The sequence below is a fragment of the Myodes glareolus genome, chromosome 2 (genome assembly GCF_982192425.1).
Source record: "Myodes glareolus chromosome 2, mMyoGla1.1, whole genome shotgun sequence".
Taxonomy (NCBI): Eukaryota; Metazoa; Chordata; class Mammalia; order Rodentia; family Cricetidae; genus Myodes; species Myodes glareolus.
The window spans coordinates 62,823,801-62,839,008 of NC_142027.1; positions in this window are offsets into that span (position 1 = coordinate 62,823,801).

A 15,208-nucleotide genomic window follows, 5' to 3' on the forward strand; every position below is an offset into this window, starting at 1 on the left:
CTTCCAGCTAGGCGCTACCTCCCAAGGCAGTGGTTCTCAACCTTCCTGTTGCTCCCAGGTTCTCATGCTATGGTGAGCCCGACCATAAAATCATTTTCACTGCTACTTCAAAGCTGTAATTTTGCTACTGTTGTGAATTGTAACATAAATATCTGATATGAAGGATATCTGATATGTGACCCCTATGAAAAGGTCATTTGACACCTCCCCCCCAAAGAGTCGCAACCCACAGGTTGAGAACTGCTGTCCTAAAGGTTGAAGCACCTCCCCAAAGGCCACAATTCATTGACCAAGCCTTTTTCCAACACTTAAGCTTTCAGGAGACGTTTAAGACCCAGATTCCAAGAGTAAGAATGTACAACTTCCAATTCCTTCAGACCTAGAACTAACACTGTATAGACAAAAAGTTGTTTGTTACAGTAGTTTTTCTTCAAGAAGAGAAGAAGGAGAAGGAGGAAGAGAAGGGGAAGGAGGAGAGGAAAGAGGAGAGGAAGGAGGAGAGGAAGGAGGAAATGAAGAAGAGGAAGGAAGAAGAGGAAGGAAGGAGAGGAATGGGATGAAGGAAGGAGAGGAAGAAGATGAAGACGAGGAAGAAGAAGGAAAAGAAAGAAAGGAAAGGAAGGAAGGAAAGAAAGAAGGAAGGAAGGAAGGAAGGAAGGAAGGAAGGAAGGAAGGAAGGAAAGAGAAAGAAAGAAAGAAAGAAAGAAAGAAAGAAAGAAAGAAAGAAAGAAAGAAAGAAAGAAAGATCCCTGTCCTTTGGTATACACAGCATTTATATCAACGAGACATGTGGGAGTGTTGCTGGAGTCTGCTGTGATGTTTTGATATGCCCTCTCACCTCAAATTCTTCAAGATCAAAGCATCATTTGAGAAACCATTGAGTTAAGGCTCTCTCTGAGAAACGTCTTGTGTCTCAGGAATTTACATAACTTAGAGTTCTATGAAACTCATGTAGAATTCCCTGCTGCCCCTCCACTAATCACCTCTAATTCCAGGGTCTAATAGCAGAAAAAAAGGCCATCAGTGAGACCAAGCCTATATTCTGGAAACCTGTAACCAAACCTTGAGACCTGAGCCAGCTTTTCAAGTCACAGTTGAAAGCAGGTTATGAGCCAGCACATCTCTTGTATCCTGCAGCAGCTGTGTGTCCTGCAACCTTCCTCCCCGTTCCCACTTCCCCCACCAGGTCAACTATTTCCAAATTCCAAGTTGACACCGTCCTCCAAACATCTATACAGCAGGAGGGTCTAAGAATGCAAATTCAGCTGATTCTGCAATGCTGTCAAACAGAGACATCAGGAGTGAACTGGAAAACTCGACATTTAAACACTGCCGATTTAAGTATACCACTGACCAAGACCACAGCTCTTCACTTTCAGCTGGGTGTGGTGATCTTTGTCTGTCATTCCTCAGCTCCGGAAGCAGAAGTCAGAAGATGGCAAGTTCGAGGCTGGGCTATGCTTGTAAAGTTTCAAAAAAAAAAAACCCTCTGGGTGTTTTCCACAAAAATCATTTTAAATTCCAGAGGTGAGGTTTGAAGAAGAAAGTCCCAGTTGTGTTTATTTGTTTCTGTGTTTCTGTTTTTTGTTTTTTTTGTTGTTTTTTGATATAATGAAAAGACATTAGCTATGACACTGTGAATAAATCCAATGTTTCTGCTTTCATTAGAAAAAAAAAAAAAGACTAAATCTTCACTTCCACATCAAATACGTTAATATGTTCAACCCAAACACCTCAGCACAAGACCCCTGAGAGTTTCGGTGAGAGTTCATAAAGTAAGCAGATCTCTGAGCGCCACACTGAGATAAATGCCTGACCAGCTGTAGGAGTTGAGTTAATCCAGGCCCAAGCACAGTGGTTGATCTTACTCTGAGCTCCAACATAGAGGAAGTTCAAAGCCAGTTAGACACTAGCGGGAAATTCGTGTTCACTTTCGACATCTCCTGCTTTTCCCTTTTTCATTTCCATGGTTGCAAACTGAGTTTCTTTACGCAAGCAAACAGCTATGGGTAAGCCTGGTTGAAATCATGGCAAGTGGCAAAGCCACACATAGATGCATACTGTCTGTCAGAAGTCTAGAGAAAATGTCAAAACAGAATGATCGGTGGCTGGGAAAACAGCTCAGTCCACTAACTTGGTATGCAAGCATGAGGACCTGAGTTCAAGCCTCCAGAACCCACATAAAAAGCCAGGAGTAGTGGATAAGTATTTCTCATCGTTGCTGGGGAAATGGAAACATGAAGGGCCCTAGGGCTTTGCTGGTCAACCCATGTAGCCAAATCAGCAAGATCCAGGATCAATGAGAGATCATAAGCATAAATGGAGAGTGACTGAGCAAAACACCTGATGCCAAATTCTGGCCTCCATATATGTGAATACACATCTGCATAGGCACACACACACACATGCATGCATGTGCATACACACACGCACATGCACACACAGACATATACAGAAAGAGAATCGTTAGTATCTAAATAGGAATCTAATATATCAATAAGTAGATATATTTTAAGCACATCTATAAAATGCATTAAAGTACTCAATGAGCAGTACAGTAAAAACTTTATTCATTGGTACATTCATCAAATGCTTTCTGAGTACACAGCATGGCTGCCTAAAAAAGACCTGAACAACTCCAATACCAGTTGGACATCCCAACATAGATGGGAAAAAAAACACACAGACTCCACCCCTAGATGAAGAACTACAAGAAATTAACAACTACTTAATTGTTAACTCCTTAATTAAGGAGGGAGGATTAATCTTCCCCAGTGATGAACCCCTGGATTGATTACCCAGCACCAACTGGTCAGCCCTATGCATGCAGAAAACATTGAATAGATTTGGCAAGTTGTATGTATGTGACTATTCATTTACATTTATATGTCTATATAGCAACAATGGCTAAAGAATAAGAGATCATGAATTTTGGAAGGGGCTAGGAGATGGCAGACATACAAGAGAAAGGAGGGAGAGAGGGGAATGGAATGGGGTAATTATATATTAATCAGTTATAAGAATGTTTGTTGCGTACCTATACAAGCAGGTGCTGTTCTAGACACTGGCATTCAAAGAAACATGAGACAGACTTAGCTCAGAGAGAATTTCTACTTATTGAAAGATAAGCATGTGAGCATAAGATGCTATTAGACAGATTTTATGACAGGTAGATAGGGATTTAAGTGTGGGTACAAAAGGAAAAACACTCATGTGCTGTTTAGAAAGCAAGCAAGAGGTAACACGTGTATTGTCTTTAATAATAGATGCTCACTGGCAGATAAAGTGAAGAAAGGCCTTCAGGACAGCTGAACAAACACAGATCACCTTTGGAAACGTCAACTAGCTTGGGAACACTGGAACGTGGTACAATGTAGTAAACAGACTCCGTAAAGATGACTCAGAAGTGAGCAAGGGCCTTGTGAAGAAGTGTGAATGTTGTATTAGCACCATGACCCAGTAGTGTGCCCATGAGGGGCTTTGGAGGTCTTAAAGTCTTAGAAGTTTCTCTAGAGGTGGAATGAGAGACTGAACAGGATGAAAGTATCAGAAATGTGGACCCAACATGGAGGCCATTACAATGGCCTACACAAGACCCTGGTGCTTGAGTTCAGGTAAAGAGAAGCAAGGGTCATCAGCTTAGAGCTCATAAAAGAGTAGAAATAATAGGCTGCTAACAAAACCCAGCTGATCTCACTCCCTTCTTCTTCTTCTTCTTCTTCTTCTTCTTCTTCTTCTTCTTCTTCTTCTTCTTCTTCTTCTTCTTCTTCTTCTTCTCCTCCTCCTCCTCCTCCTCCTCCTCCTCCTCCTCCTCCTCCTCCTTCTCCTCCTCCTCCTTCTCCTCCTCCTTCTTCTTCTGTTGATTAATGGTCTAGTCATTGGCTCAAATGGTTTCGTGTGAGGCATAAATTGGCAATTAATTAATTACTTTAAAGGTGTAGATGATTTAACTATGGGAGTGCAACTGACCACTAAGACAGCAACAGTACAGAAAAACCAAAATGGAAAATGAGGAAAGATCTCAGGCTAATGTAAAATGAACAGTTCTCAGTGGTTGCTATTGAGTAAAGGCTGGGTATGTAGAGTTTAACCGCAAACAGTTAACAAGAGGGAATTTTTGGTGGGAAGATTAAAACTATTCTGTCTCATGATTGTGGTAGTGGCTACATCATTCAATAAATTTTACTATATGATTTTTAACAGGAGAAAAAGGAATCCATCAGTGATGCATTAAGTTTATAGAGGCTTGGAAGAGTGAGAACCCACTCACACTTGAGTATCTATCTATCCACTTAGCAAATACTTACTAAGTACTCCATCCCAGAAACTGTGCCTGCCTTGTGGGTCCAATAGAGCTTATGATCTACAAAAACAGTCATCTAGTAGGTAAATATTTATATTAATAAGATTATAAGTGTGATTGAAAACTGAAGAGCAGCCTATTGAGAAAGCACGCAACAAGTTCCCCTGAAGTAGGTATTGAAGCAAAACTCTTGAAGTATCTGTTAAATCAATTGGAGGTTAAGTGGCTATGACTAAAATAAAATAACATTTGAAAATACCCTGAGGTAGGAACACTCTCATGCCCACATATTCTCACCTACCCACAAGCCTTCAAGGATCTACCTACCATCTGCACATTTCCACGTGTTGTGTCTTTTTTAAAATCTTTTAAACCTGCACAACACTTTTAGAATGGACACTGGTAAAGGCCTTCCACAGACTTCCTTCTCTCCCACCCACCAGATGTGCCACCATAAGAAAATTATTTCATCTATTTGTACTTCAGTTTCATAGGTAAATAGATTAATGACTACTAACAATTGTTTAGGTATTGACTAATCAGTAATTAACTGGTAATAAACTAGATAATAGTATGAAGAATATTACCGCAGTTTAACACAACTAAAATTTAAAGACAACACCTAAAACATTCAGTATTCTAAAACAGTAAGATATTCTTATGACTGCTATAATAGATCCATTCTTTTAGCTTCTTAGAGAAGTTGACTACACAGTTTAAAGTCTAATTTTAATGATAACAAGGCTTGAACAGAGTCTTCATGAAAAAGGCAGATGAGAGGTGGGACAATGGTTTGTACCCTGTCAATTGTATTTTAATAAAATGCTGATTGGCCAATAGCCAGACAGGAAGTATAGGTGGGACAACCAGGCAGGAAGTAGAGGCAGGGCAACAAGAACAGGGGAATTCTGGGAAGAGGAAAGCTTGGTTCTCGGTCATGATCCAGCCACAGAAGAAGTAAGATGTGACTAGCTTGCTGAATAAGGTACCAAGCCACATGGCTAACATAGACAAGAATAATGGGCTACTTGGTGTGGGAGAATAGTCTATATTTTGTCAATCATGTTTTAAATAAATGCTGATTGTCCAGGCAGGAAGTATAGGTGGGTCAACCAAACAGGAAGTAGAGGTGGGGTGATAAGAACAGGAGAATGCTGGAAAGGAGGAAGCCCATTCCTCCCACTCCTGCCCAGATCACTGAAGAAGCAGGATGTGACCTGTCCCACTAAAAAAGTTACTGAGCCATGTGGCTAACATAGATAAGGATAATGGGCTAACATAAGTTATAAGCGCTAATATAAAGCCTGAGCTAATGGGTCAATCAGTTTCTAATCTTATAAAGACCACTGTGTGATTTTCTTTGGGGCTTGCCTGCTGTGAGGTACCAGATGGGACAGATACCCCAACAAGCCAGCCCTCATGTTACAGCTAATATAAGTTGTAAGAGTTAATAAGAAGCCTAAGCTAATGGGCCAATCAGTTTATAACTAATGTAGACCTCTGTGTGATTTCTTTGGGACTTAATAATTGCAGAAATTGGGCAGGACAGAAATCTTGACAAGAGGGTGAGAGAGACAGTTTATTTGGTAGATGCTTGCATAAAGCCTTAACTTCAAGCCCCATCACCACACAAATTAGGCATGGCCTATAATCCAAGTACTCAAGACATAAGGAATGATTAGAGGTTCAAGGTCATCCTTAGCTACATAATAAGCTTGAAGCCAGCCTGAGGTACATGAGACCTGTTTTTTTAAAGATATATTTTTGATCAATAAACACAAATGATAATCAACTACCTTAGCCATTTGGGAGGAATAAAACAATACAATGATATTGCAAATCCCATTAGATGGGCTAAGACTGAAAAGACTGGCAATGTTGACCTTTCGGGAAGATGAAGTAAGTCAGATGTTACTAGGAAAAGACAAATGGTAAAGGGGGTACGTAAAACAGCTCAACAGTTTCTGAAAGATTAAACATCCATGGATATAAACTCTACACCTGGGTAGTGGCAAAATGAAATGAGAACATGCACCCACACAAAGGCTGTCTGCAGTAGTAACTTTATTCATCAAAGCCAAAACTGAGAGGAAAAAAAAAAAAACAAATGGCCACCAACAGATGAATGACTGACAGACAGATATTCACACACTAGTAAACAATAAAAATATACTACCAATATCTGTATCAATGCCAATGACTTTCCAGAACACCAAGGTGAGCGAGAGATGCTGAAAAGAAAGGGTATATATGCTGTGTGATGTCATCTCCATGAAGGACTAGAAAAGGCAAACTTGTAGTCACAGATTAATAATCACCTTGAACAGTGTGTGGAGGGGCTGACTACAAAGGAGGGGTGTGAGGTGACTTTCTGGGGAGATGGAAATATTTTCTATCTTGACTTGAGAAGTGATAATATGGGTTCATTATTCAACTGTACACTTAAGATGCAAATGATTTTACTGCAAATGAACTATACCCCACAAAGATGATTTTGCTTAATTTAAGGCTACTTTATGATAAAACATATATATACAAATATATATATGCAAAAACAATATATACCATATTTATTTCTGAATAATAGTTGTAGATAACAAGATCACAAATTTGAGAGCAGGGACATGGAAGGAGTTGGAGGATAGATCAAAGCATGAAATGACGTAACTATGTCACTTATGTACTTATGATGTATTGCATCATTAAGTATTTATTTTTTATTTTATTACTTTAAAAAAATACCAATCCAAATTCCCACTCCCTGCCCTCATCCCAGTTCTCACCCATTCCCTGCACACACCCTCACACTCCACCCCCTCCAATCCTAAGAAAGGGCAATGCACCCCACCCTGTGGAAAGTCCAAGGTCCTCCCAACTGTATCTAGGTTGGGCAAGGTATACATCCAAAGAGAATAGGATCCCAAGAAGCCAGTACATGCAGTACAGACAAATCCCAGTGTCACTATCAGTGACCACTCAGTCTGCACCAACTATCAACCACATTCAGATGGACTAGTTTGTTCCCATGCTTGTTCATTCGCAGTCCAGTTGGAGTTGGTGAGCTCCCATTAGCTCAGGCAAACTGTCTCAGTGGGTGACCCCCATGATCTTGACTTCCTTTCTCATACTCTCACTCGTTCCACTCTTCAACTGGATCTTGGGAGCTCAGTCCAGTGCTCCAGTGTGGGCCTTTGCCTCTATTTCCATCTGTTGTTGGACAAAGGTTCTATGGTGATATTTAAGATAATCATCTTTCTGACTACAGGGCAAAGCCAGTTTAGACACCCTCCCCTCTATTGCTTAGGGTCTTAGCTGAGGTCATCCTTGTGGATTCCTGGACATTTTTTGAGAGCCAGGTTTCTTGCTAACCCCATAATGGCTCCCTCAATCAGGATATCTCTTTCCTTGCTCTCATATCTGTCCTTCCTCCATCCCAACTATTACATTCCCTCAAGTTCTCCTCAACCCCTTCACTTCTCCCCCTTCCTTCTACCCTCTGCCCCCATGCTCCCAAATTTTGTCTGATGATCTTGTCTGTTTCCAATTTACAGGTGGGCCTATATATGTTTTTCTTTGGGTTCACCTTATTACTTATTACTTATTACTTAGCTTCTCTACGATCATGAACTTTAATGTCCTTTGTTCATGGCTAGTATCCACTTATGAGTGAGTACAAACTATATTTGCTTTTTCTGGGTCTGGGTTACCTCACTCAGGATAGTGTTTTCTAATTCCATTCATTTGTATGCAAAATTCAAGATGTCATTGTTTTTACAGCTGAGTAGTACTCTAATGTGTAGATGAGCCACACTTTCTTTATCCATTCTTCAGTTGAGGGATATCTAGGTTGTTTCTAGGTTCTGGCTATTACAAATAATGCTGCTATGAACATAGTTGAACAAATGCTTTTGTAGTATGATTGAACATCTTTTGGGCATATTCCCAAGAGTGGTATTGCTGGATCCTGAGGTAGGTTGACTCCCAATTTCTGAGAGTTTTCTGAGAAACTGCCACATTGATTTCCAAAATGGTTTCATGAGTTTGCATTCCCACCAGCAATGGATGAGTGTTCCCCTTACTCTACATCCTCTCCAGCATAGGCTATCATTAATGTTTTTGATCTTAGCCATTCTGACAGGTGTAAGATGGTATCTCAGAGTTGTTTTGATTTGCATTTCCCTGATAGCTAAGGAAGTTGAACATGTCTTTAAGTATCTTTTGGACATTTGAAATTATTCTGTTGAGAATTTACTATTTAGTTCAGTACACCATTTTTTAATTGGGTTATTTAGAATTTAAATGTCTAATTTCTTGAGTTCTTTATATATTTTGGAGATCAGTCCTTTGTCTGATATGGGGTTGCAAAAGACAGAGAGAGAGAACATCCAAACTAACAAAATCAGAAATGAAAAGGGGGACATAACAATGAACACTAAGGAAATTCAAAGAATCATTAGGTTCTACTACAAAAACCTGTACTCCACAAAATTGGAAAATGTAAAAGAAATGGACAATTTTTAGATAGATACCATATACCAAAATTAAATCAAGACCAGGTGAGCAATCTAAATAGACCTATAAGCCATGAGGAGATAGAAGCTGTCATCAAAAACCTCCCAACCAAGAAAAGCCCAAGGCCGGAAGGATTTTGTACAGAATCCTACCAAAATTTTCAAGAAGAGCTAATACCTATCTATACTCCTCAAAGTGTTCCATAGAAACAGAAGGGTCATGCCAAACTCTCTTTACAAGGCTACAATTATCCTGATACCAAAACTGCACAAAGACTCAACCAAGAAAGAGAATTACAGGCCATTCTCACTCATGACCATGGATGCAAAAATTCTCAATAAAATACTGGCAAACCGAGTCCAAGAACACATCAAAAAAAAAAAAACAAAAAAAACCATCCATCACAATCAAGTAGGCTTCATCCCAGAGATGCAGGACTGGTTCGACATATGAAAATCTATCAATGTAATCTATCATATAAATAAACTGAAAGAAAAAACCATATGATCATTTCATTAGATACTGAAAAAGCATTTGACAAAATCATTAAATATTTATATATGAAATTACAACTCAAATATTTTAATTCAAAAAAGTCGATTTTTAAAGGATAGTAGTCTCTTTAAATTGGGAGTATTATCTTCATCATTCATCTATGAGGATTCATTCAGAAAAAAATTATAAGAGATAAATTCTTTATGAATTACACCCAGGCACATCTCATGAATGTCTAGCCATTTTCGTTACATATTCATAGCTGGAAAAAAGATGCCCATAATTTCTGACTTAGGCTGCAGAAGGGCTGGAACCACAGTTCTCCCCTTTCTAAGAACTCTAAGTAACCATCTTTTTTGTTTGTTTGGTTGGTTGGTTGGATTTTTGGGTTTTTTGGTTTTTTGAGACAAGGTTTCTCTGTAGACATCCCACATCAGTCACTTAATGAAAAAGCATATATCAACTGGAGTTTGGGCCAAGTAGAGTCGGTACTAACTGCCTAACCTTCACATTCAAACATTTGAAATTGCCTCTGAGTACCCAATGTACTGCTATCTTTACAAAGTCAAGTGATCCAAGCAGAAAATTGGTGCTTAATTTATGATCATATTATTTCACCCATGGACAACTTTAGCTGCTCTGATTCAACATGAAAAATACCAAATTTATTCATATGTGAATCAGAAAACAAAATAACTAATAATAGATAAATTTATTTTTTGTAGTGTTAAAAAGTAAACCTCTTTTAATCATTATAATCACTGACCTATGTTCATGCTCCAACTCTGCTGTGATAATGTGCAAGGGAAATATACACACAAGCACATACACACACACAATATGTTTTGAGAGCAACCTACTACCTCACTGCACCTAGAAATGTATCACTCATTGCAGACGGAGACTGCTTGTTCATTGCCCATTGGTTCATTGCCAGACCCGCCTTAATATAATATAAAGCATATTACAGGTACACCACATAATCCTACAGTTATAGAAAGATCAAATTGAACTATAAATGATTTGTTAAACACAGAAAGGGATGGAAAATACCCCCAAAAATAGATTGCATAAATGCTTTATTAACCTTGAATTTTTTAATGCTAATGAGAAAGAAACTACAGCAGCAGAGAGACATTGAATAATAGAAAAAACCTTCTGAATTAAATCAGCTGGTGTATTTTAAGGATGTGTTGACCTCACAATGGAAACCAGAAGATGTGCTATGTTGGAGAAGGGATTTCTCTCTTGTTTCCACAGGAGAAGAAGAGCTATGGATACCATCAAAATCAAAATTAATAAAGATTTGGTTTGAAAATGAGAAACCTCTTGAGAAAGAGAAATGACAGCTCATCCACAGAGGTGACAATCATACAAGTGGTAAGGAAACATCATTAGGTTTGGGGCAGGATTCCAGTCTTGTCTTTGCAGGAAATTACTCATCTTCAAAAAGTCAAGAGAACATCTAGATGCCTAAAGAAGAAAAGATAACTATCCAGAAAGGATCACCAAGCAAAGAGAAATCTGATGTATGAGGACAGGTCATCTACAGGGTAAAATTTAATTACCTGACTATATGTGTGTATATCAGTATGATAAGAGTCATGAACTCACTTAAAAATCAAAGCTGGCCTGTAGTTGGACAATGGCTATCCATGTGTGTTGTTAAATGAAAAATTCAGAGTTTCTGTCATATGTCAGGAGCTATCTGGTATAGGACAGAAAGAAGGAAGAATTTTAAAAAAAAAAATTTTACTTCTCTCCACACCTATTTTATCTCTATCGTACCTTTCATTGAATATATATCTATATGAATAATGTTTAAGTTTTCCAGAATGAACAATGAATTTTCCTGCAGTAATCTTTGAAGTTTCCAGGAAAAAGATGGGACCCCACAACAATGACTCCACCTGGTTGATGTTGATAGCGCTACTTTAAGATCAGTTTTGGGTACCAGCTGCTCACGATAGTTTCAACTTGATTAGCTGAAATAGTGCAACTTCTTGCAATATTCTGGCTAGAACTTCAAGTAAAAACTTAAAAAAAAAACACTATTGACTATTCAGAGACTATTTGCAGTAATACCAGCCATTAATTTTGAAACTTAACCATTATTTTAGTTTTACAGGATCCATAAAAAGAACATTGCCCCCATGAAAGCTGGAAGTAATTGTAGAAGAAGACATTCCCTCTCCCAACAAAATTTGTCCTCGGAGTTAGGGACATCACAGGGCTTGATTATAACTGGTATAGGGTTGGGGGTTGGGGTGGAAATTACGTAAGTTCAGGGATCTTTACAGGGAAAGTTCAGGGAAAAAAGGGAAATTGGATGGGATAATAGGTAAATAAGTGTGAGCTTACTCACACTAGTAATAATAGTGAGTCATAGAGTGAATACTTGCGAGTTATTATTTATAGACAATTACATTGGTATAGATTCTTGTATATTGATACAAATTCAAATTGTTATATTGAATATGCTTTTATTTCTGTTTACAATATGTGTACATCTATTCAATTTTATTTTGTCATATTGTATATGTGCATGCTTTTACTTCTGCTTGAAATTTTGTATATTGATACAATTTTAGGATATTTTTATCATGTTTTGTTATAGAAAGCTGATTGTTTGTTCCCAGCTGCTCAACCCTGAAATATCCACACAGAAACTGTATTAATTACAACACTGCTTGGCCTATTAGCTTATGCATATTTCTAGCTCACTCTTATCTCTTAAATTAACCCATTTCTATTATTTTATATTTTACCACAAGGTTCATAGCCTACAAGCAAGGTTCCATCTGGCAGCTTGCATCTTTCTCCTCTCGCAGCTTCATGGCATCTCCCTGACTCCGCCTTCTTTCTCCCAGCATTCAGTTTAGCTTTCCCCACCTAGCTCTCTTCTCCCCTGCTATAGGCTCAAAGCAGTTTATTTATTCATTAACCAATAAAAAGATCACATATACAGAAGGACTTCCTACACCAATATTGTACTATACATTTCTACCTCTGATCAAGATACTTGCACATTGTCTACATTTTGAGGTCATTTAAAGATTGTTTAATATTCTAATATAAAGTCCTAGTCTTTAAGCTATACAGGTATTAAATATTATAGGTCAATAGTCATCCATGTTTTTCAGACTTATTGTTAGACTAATTGGGTTCTTTAGATATATAAAGATTGCATTCTGCATAGATAGGTAATCTTCAACCACTTCAAAGACCTGTAGAATATGGCATTTAAATATATTAGGGTTCTGTTGACATAAGACACGATTGCTCCTGGTAGCACTGATCTATTCCTGAGAGAGATGGCACCGAAGACACTCCACTTGAAGCTTGTTTTCTTCCTGGCAAAACTGGCCTTTGGGCAAAGAATTGCCCATGCCTCAACTACTGACAAAATGCATAGTGTCTGGACAGAACAAGCAGGATACAAGAAAAAAGACTGCCAAAACTTGTCAAGACAGGGTAAGATGGTTTTGAAAACTTCCCTGCCTCTGAAATGGGCTATCAGTTACTATAGGCCTTAGCCAAAGTTGGTTGCCCCAACATTGCAAGAGACTTTGGGTGATTGTCAGGTAGACAATTATTTCTATCATTTATTGCATTTTGGAAGATGCTTGATTGCACTTCCTATCTATTCAAGTAATATTATCTCCCTTCTCAGGTCTTCAATAGTTGTTGAAGACTAGATAGTCATAGTTACTTTCCTCTCATGACTTAGTCAAGCCATTTCTAATACAAGACTTAGACTCCTTAGGATAAAATAATTATTGAAACATTTAGAATATGTTTCTTGCTTAATACTTTTATGCTGGTTGCAAATATAATATTATACTTGACATATGTTCTTATTGTATATAGTTTTGTATTGGGTTTAAAACTCTCTTATTTAGATAAAAGGGGGAGGTGCTGGGGAAACTCCTTCAGCCAATGGCCTTTGAGATGCTAGACCAGGTTGGTGTGACCTTGGGTACCAAAAAACGTGCACATTTCCTCTCTCTTAACTGTTGGATTTGTTCCTGTTCCCTGCTCATGCAGAAGATTGTGATCTGTGAGTCTACCCCCTAAATAATATTATTATATTATTATAATATTATTGTATTATACTCAATTGTGAGCTAGTGTGGGACTACTCTATTTGCATTCACCTACAACCCAGGCAACACTACAGACTCAACAGTGCAGTGGAAGTTCTAAGAAGGACCTTGAAAGTGGATTTGTGCATGGTGGATAAGGATAAGTTATGAATTAAAACGTGAGCTCCATCTCAAAAGTAAAATACACTTTGAAGTACATAATGTGGTGGGGGGAAACTCACTGGAAAACACAGATTCAATTAAAAACCAGTTGCTGAACATCTACTGTGTGGCTGATACTATGCAAGGCACAGGGCCTCTAGTGATAAGACAGGCACTCCTTCCCTTCTCAGCACCTAAGCCAGGGCTCTAGTATGAAAACCCAGGCCCAGCAGCACAGTTCTAATGAAGCTCAAACCTTGTTCAGTGACTCAGAGCTTTGCCAGGGTCTGATATTGATGTCTCTCTGAGGACACTTTCAATATAAAGTAACTTATAATTAAACTCTACTCAATAATAGAGTAACTGATGCTATTGGAAAATGGAAACCAGTGGTGTTATGTTTAAGAAGCTGATACTTTCTAAAACTAAAGAATTTGGGAAAGTTCTCCACTCGTGGCACTAAATGCTACTGATCTAACTAATAACAAAGTTGGAAAAGGTGGTGTCTGACTTTTGGGGAGTCTATAGCTTAGCCAAACTAATGTTGTTTGCAAAGAGGGTCATACTTATGCACACAATAATTTTTAAGAGTCCAACTAGGCCTCATCCTTCTATGATTGACACAAAATTACATAAACATAATTACATCGATGACACTAAACATCAATTCATTAACAGTGAACCTTTGTTCATAGTACTACCACTCCCCATAACCAGTGGTTCCAACCACCACTGGCGTGTACCAAAGTACACTGAAATCACCTGCTGTTTCCACAAAATACTGTGCCTGAGTTTTTGCACCGTTTTCTATTTCTTCACTTTCCTCCTCCCTTTCTGTGCAACAGGATCAACTCTTTCATATCTAGCCCAAACATCCTACCTTGAATCCTCCAAAATGTAAAGTTCTCTTTGGAATCTCCCACACTCATCCCTTTTTGATTTGTTTTTAAAGGTGTTTCAACTAGTCTACCCTCAAACAAGTGCACGCCATGCCTCCGTTTGTTTGTTTGTTTGTTTGTTTCACGACAGGCTCTCACTATGTAGCCCTGTCTGTCCTGGAACTCACTCTGTAGACCAGGCTGCCCTCAAACTACAGAGATCCAACTGCCTCTGCTTCCTGAGTGCTGGGATTAAAGGCATGTGCCACAATGGCTAGTTTCATATCACAACTCTTACATCCTTGCCTCATAGTATCCCCCATACATGTGCATATACATATATGTGTACAACACCCACACACACACACACACACACACACACATGCCCTTGCTAAACACTAAGTTGATTGTTGAAAGGATTGGAAGCTGAGAACACTTAGGCTCACCTAGAAACACTCACTGTGTAGGTATGTTCAGTAGGCTGTATTGTTTCTACTGCTTGGTTATTCCAGGTGCATTTGAAATCTATGCTAATGAATTTATCTAAAAGAAAAACTGCAAAGGGAGAAAGACTTGGCCTGTGAAGAAAATTCTTCAGAGGCTCTGAAGCACCTAATACTGTGCACATCCTGTCTTGAGAATTTGCAATCTGGGAAGGGTCTAAGCAACGCTCATCTAAGCTTTCCCTGGGGAATCCAACAAGTTCATTGGAAATAATTTACAGAGTAAGGGATTACTAACAAGAGCATTGGTGAACCCAATTTAGTCACACA